We start from the raw sequence: 6,106 nt of genomic DNA on the forward strand, positions 1-6,106 counted from the left end.
TATGCTATTATACTTCAGTGCGTATTTGTGTCCACATTTATAGTCATTGACATAACTATATTTTGCCAGAACCTCACTTTTTTACATAACAAAAAGATGTTGTGCGTTGACGTGTTAAAAGGTATACTCCTCAACATTGGTGTGCCCTCAAAGAGGTTGTGCTCTTACATAGGAGTGCAGGGCGACTGTTCTGGCATCTGCTAGCACAGTTGAAACAAAGCCAAATCGCATCTTACAGTACTGTCATTCCAATTTATCTGCCCCCATTGAACCAGTGGAATGAATCCTTGCAAAATGTGTGCCATCTATAGGCCTGCTGTGCAGCAATTACACACTGATACACAACTCGCAGCTGAACCTGCGGGAGCTTTCCAACACAGATAGCCACAGGACGACCACTCATGACGAAAATAAAACAAACTAAGAAAAAAACATGCCTTCTAAGTCAAAGGAGCTTGACTGAAAAGTGAGGGCTACTGAACAATTCATAAGAAAAAAGAATGCATTTCATACTCCAATTTTATCTATTTACTCAATGATTCATCTGAATATATAATGTGTGTTTTTTACATTGCAGTGTTTGGCATGAGTTTAGTATGAGGCATTAGTATGAATGCACCCAACAAGGAGTGCCCAAGAGCCCGACACACGGCAGAGATTCCTTTTTCCTGGCTCACTGGCATTCTGCTTAGCTGTGGCCACGGGTGCCTGCTAACATCGTACTGTAAAAGGCAGATGCCAAGTGAGTCCAGGCAAAAAGGTGAGAGGCGGTTTTTGCCAGGGGTGGAAAAGAACAGGAGGACAGATTGTGGTGAAGGGCCTGAGCGGAGCATGGTGGATTATTCCTTGCGGTGTGCTTTCGAAGTGTTCTTGCACGGTGGTGTTCACGCGCGCTCGTCTGCGTGCGTTCCTCAGCCCTTTCCCACAGTTCTGTCCTCTCGCCGATTGTTCGGCTCCATCCTCGGTTGCTGCTCCGCCCTCTCCCCCGTCTCTGCGGCGGTGTCGGGCCTTGGCACCCTCCAGTGAATACACTCTCACACTCTCTGGTAACTGAACAATGGGGTTGAACAACTGGAGATCCTGACATGAGAACATGCAATGAGGTACACTGCCATAACCAAGAGCTTCAACATCCAGGGTCTGCCACCCTCTCAGCTTAAAAAGCGATGTTCAGCCCTGAGTAATTGAGAACTGTTGGGTCAGCTAGGGTGGAGCAAACATCCAACTCACCGTATGTATAGAGAATACATAAGTATGCAAAACAACCAACTTGTTCATTGTTTACCATAGTAGCCAGAGTAGTTCCTCTCTGTTGTAGTGAATGAACAGCCATGTTAATAGTTAGTTAACGAATGAATAATAAGTATTGTTAAACTTAAAAAAAACTAAGCAAAACAGCCAATACAGGGGTTCCTCAGGACCAACAAATAAGACCACTGAACCAGCTGACTCAGGGGTGTCTCAATGCAGTTCTCATCCCCAGGCATGTCCTCAAGGGTCTCCATTTTTTCCTTAACATACTGCATCCTGGACCACTCCACGGCTGGGATTGTACCACTAAATTATGGTTTGCACATTTTGTTTTTCTTATTAACGGGGAGGGGGACCGGCGTTTTTTTGTGGTAGTTGGCTGCCTGGCGTATAGGTGCATCCTTTTTCCAAACACTGCTGACCTTTTCCAGACGTGGACACATGTCCAAATCAGGTGCAAATACACTGTGATTCATTCGTGTGTGTCTGTGTGCGCGTACGGGATGATGTATAGCATAATAGACAAGATTATGTTCAACTGGGCTGCATTTCAACTAGTGGTGCTTCATGTCGTGAAAGAGTACTTATGCTTGCCTAACTGTGTTAACGGAATAGTAGAAATGGCAGATGATTAAACTAATTGATTTTAATTAAGTCTACAAAGAAGTCTATATGTTCAAGTCTGGATTTTTATGAGACATGCAGTATATTTTACGTATTTCTACAGAACAATCACCATTTTGCCGCATTCTGTGTATTAAAGATAGAAGCTGGTTAATAAGCGGGCTTTAGTTTTTATATATTTTTCTTCTTTAAATTATAAACGGGTTTTCAAGAGCTAATCTACTGGCGAGTGCAAGTGGAAGCCGCTTCAATATTGTACTGTGTAGTTTTCCGGCTGACACACTTTATACCATAAGCAAGGTCACAAAGAAAATCCCCTACGGAGAATTGTTTCTGCCAGGTTACCCGCCCAACTCCACATCCCTCGACAGCCACAACACACAGCAAGAGCGTTTGAACAGCAAGCTTGTTCTTCTCAGTCCTTGTTGTGCCTTGTCACTTTGGGTGCTTCAATCCAGCCATGGCAGCCAGGTCCGCAAACAACAATGCCAATGTCTTTCTTTACTTGTTTCATGTGCCAGCACACTCACCAATACGATGACAACACCAAACAGTATTCTTCCTGTCTGTCTCCCCAAAATCACATCAAGCCAAGTTCTCAATTCTGTCAGCCGACAATGCTACTTAGTCTTACACTTTCATCCAAGTTGCCATTTACAGGACTGTACTGTTTCCTCGTTACAGTGTTACAACTGAACTTCGCAGCGTGACAGAACCAAGGGGTGGGTGCTTTGTGAAACCCAGTTATTGGTTCTGTCAAAGACATAAGAGAAAAAGTAAGGCAATACTGAACATCTTCCCTACTTGAACGTAGGGTTCTTCATCTTTTATTACGTTTGGGTAAGCTGAATCACAGCAGTCCCGCTTGATTCAGCAAGTTACAGTTTAGCAGTTTTGGACTGAGCTCACAAGTGTTAGTTTTGGACTGTTTGATGGGTAGTCTTAACAAGATGCCAGACACGATACCGAACAATTTGGTCAATGATTGTTTTGTACTTTTGTCTATGCCTTTTCATCTTCTTCTGTCTTGCAATGATGAATGATTTGTAGTGCCAAGACGTAAACTTTCTGTGTCCTTTGTCTCGTGTGAACAATTACATCCTCTAGCCAAAACAATAATGCCTGCAGTTGGAATATAACATGGGAAGAAGTCAATGATGACGAAATGCGCAAAAAAAAAATCACTTATGTTGCATTTTTCTTACAATGGAATGATGAAACAGGCCCGATTACTGATTCACTTTTGAATAACCTCATTTCCTGGTTTTCCCACCGCCTCCCAGCATGCCTTTAGATCTCATTGTGAGGTGACCCGCAACATTTAGCATGTAAGTGCTCTCGACTGCACAACAAACCCTCTGATTTCTGCATTAATGTGTAGCAGCAGGCCATTGTAGTGTTTGACTCGGTTTAAGTCTGTACCTTTGTGTCACGACCATCTGTTTGACCATTGGCGCAGTATGTTCAGATGATATAACGGTGCATTTTTCTTCTTTTTACGTTTGATCCTTCTTTGATTTCTGTTAACAACCTGGTGCTGAATAAATACATTTTTAACGGTGCTACTGCTGTGGACCGCAGTCCACATTTTGACTGTCTGACAGCAAAGCCTTCCGGTTGACTGAAGGGCCTGTGCCCCACAAACTCGCAGTCTCAAAAAATGCTCCAGAGCTAGCACCTCAGATCCACACAGTTTACAGCAGAACTCAACACTCAATGGTGCCACTTTGATTTTCCAATCTGCATAAAAAAAACAACAGTTACTCTACCTTTCATATAATGTTTATTATTACATTATGATTATAGTATGTTTATTATTTTACTATGATTCAATCTGCACTAGGATTTTCTTTTCTTCTTTCTTTTCTCTGAGAGAATGGAACTGGCAGATGACAAAATGCATCTTTTTTGGCAAATGCACAGGAGCACAAATGTACTTCTGCTACTGGAATTTGGTTAAAAAAAATATATAGAACGTGATTGCTGTGTTGTAAATTCCTGTCATCTATATGTCCTTAACCTGTGTGTATCTATTTTTGTTGTTATTGTAGAATTGGCTGTAATATTTTGTTTAAAAATGGATTTGATATTCCAATGAAGCGACTATGGTTGTCATATTAATTGCTGCTGATTTTTGAAATTGTTATCAAAGGTGTTGGGAAATATTGCTTTGTTTATATTCAATCAATTTATAGATTGTGTTAGCTTGTCGGTGTATTTCACGAATCTATCAGGATACTCCCTAGACTATATGATTTATCCGGGGTATTCCAAAAAGTTGGCACAATGTCAGTGAGCAAATTTGCTACGATCTGTAGCATCTTTACGAAAAGTGTACTCATTCAACCTATGTTGTGACCGAGAACATATAAGGGAATGATTTCTTTGTTGTTGTTGAATATAAAATGTAAGTAAATTGTTTCATGGAATCCCCGTTCTTTAAAAAAAAGCAAAACTGATGTCCTATTTTTGGGAACAATATGAATATTATTAATAACATATGGTGCTAAAGTTCTTTTTGTATGTTTTGGTTTTTAGATGAAAAGAGAAATATTATGCTGAAAATGTAATGTTAAGCCTTACTGTAGATTCATATATCAGACTGTTCATCCCAGAAGAGAAAAATAAATATAGTATTTGAAAGTGCAATATATATTAGTAGTGTATTCACATGCACGTTACACATTTCGGCAGATGAAAACAGCTGCAATATATGGCCTGTCGGGCACAATCCGACCCAAGTCCTTCACCCAGAAATCCACAGTCCAGCAACATTTAACAACTTAAACATTTCATCTACAGGCTTGTATAGGCGACCGAGAGAGAAGGGGAAGGTCTAAATTTTTCCTGCCGTGTTACAATCCGCTCACATGTGGCCGAAAATGAGCCCCTTTAACGTTTTAGCTTGTGACGGGTACGTTCTGTGGTGAGTGGATATCTGGAGGATGAGTCTGAGGTCATCCTTTGATGGGCAAGTTCAGTTAATGCTAAATAATTAGCTTTAAGATAAACAGTATATTTCAAGGTTACATGTGCTGAGATGTCTATTTTTATACTGTACATAAAACAAAAGACAAATAAGGCCCCACAGACCTAAACACAAGGTTACCGAATTCAATACTTTGACCGTGCCGACTCAAGTGTGTTTTCACATTTGAATACAGACCTTTAACCATAATGCCAACTACTACTTATCCAGGTGAGGTAAGTCATAAAATTAAAACTATTTTTTATGACGGAGTGCTGAGGATAAATGCAGGAGTCTCACAATGTGTGGTAGCTGCTCTGTAGTCTGGTGGTACGGCACTAAATCAAAGTTTAATTTGTTTCACCGTCCAGAATCAACAAAAGATGCTCCTTGTAGTAGCTTTAACATAACAAAATCACATCGAGTACCTTTAATCCTTATGATTTCCATGAAAAAAATCAACAAATCCTCTAAAAAGGCCATCAAAGTGACATTTCCTGACCATCCCAAATATTTCAAACCAATAGCAGATACAAAACCCTTCAACTGATTTATACGCAGCTTTAACAAACCTTAAAACGATATGATTAAACACCACTAAATGTTACTGAACATGTGCTGAGCTCACCCGTCTTACGCAGCCCGTCTTGCAAGTGACTGGTCCCTTTTCCACTTTCACATCGTCTTGCTGTAACTGTTCATGTCTTCGTCCACTTGGCTTCTCTGTGTTGCTGTCAAAACAAGGATAGTAAACAGCAGTTGTAAATAGCAAGATATTGTTCTGATAGACACTTTTTAAATTAATATATATATTTATGACATAATATTGAATTTAATTTAGAGTTATCTTAGCAGGAAAGCATGTGTAGCATTAACATGAGCAGGTTTGCATTCAGAGGAGACACTTGAACTGGAAGGAGCCACCTGTGCTTTATTTTTCGGATGTTAAAAATTAAAATCTCAGCCTTTTGTTTAGGAATCCTGCGCATAATTAAATGATGAACAAAAAAAACTGAGATTTATTACTCACAGGTGTGTGCAGTCTTACCTGTGCAGAAGTCAAATGTCTCTAATAAGGATATACTTCTTTGGTTTGAAGTGAGTCTCTGTGATTGGATGAATTGTCAAACTTTTTTATCCTAGTTAACAACTTAAAGCTACCAGAGAAAGTGCCACTGCAGCCTCATTGAGCTGGCTGCTCTTCTCACCCAGCTGCATCAGTAGCAGCTGTTTTGGTTTGTGCAAAGCAAAGCATGCTGGACC

This window comes from Pagrus major, chromosome 22, assembly GCF_040436345.1.
Source record: "Pagrus major chromosome 22, Pma_NU_1.0".
In the NCBI taxonomy this organism is placed as follows: Eukaryota; Metazoa; Chordata; class Actinopteri; order Spariformes; family Sparidae; genus Pagrus; species Pagrus major.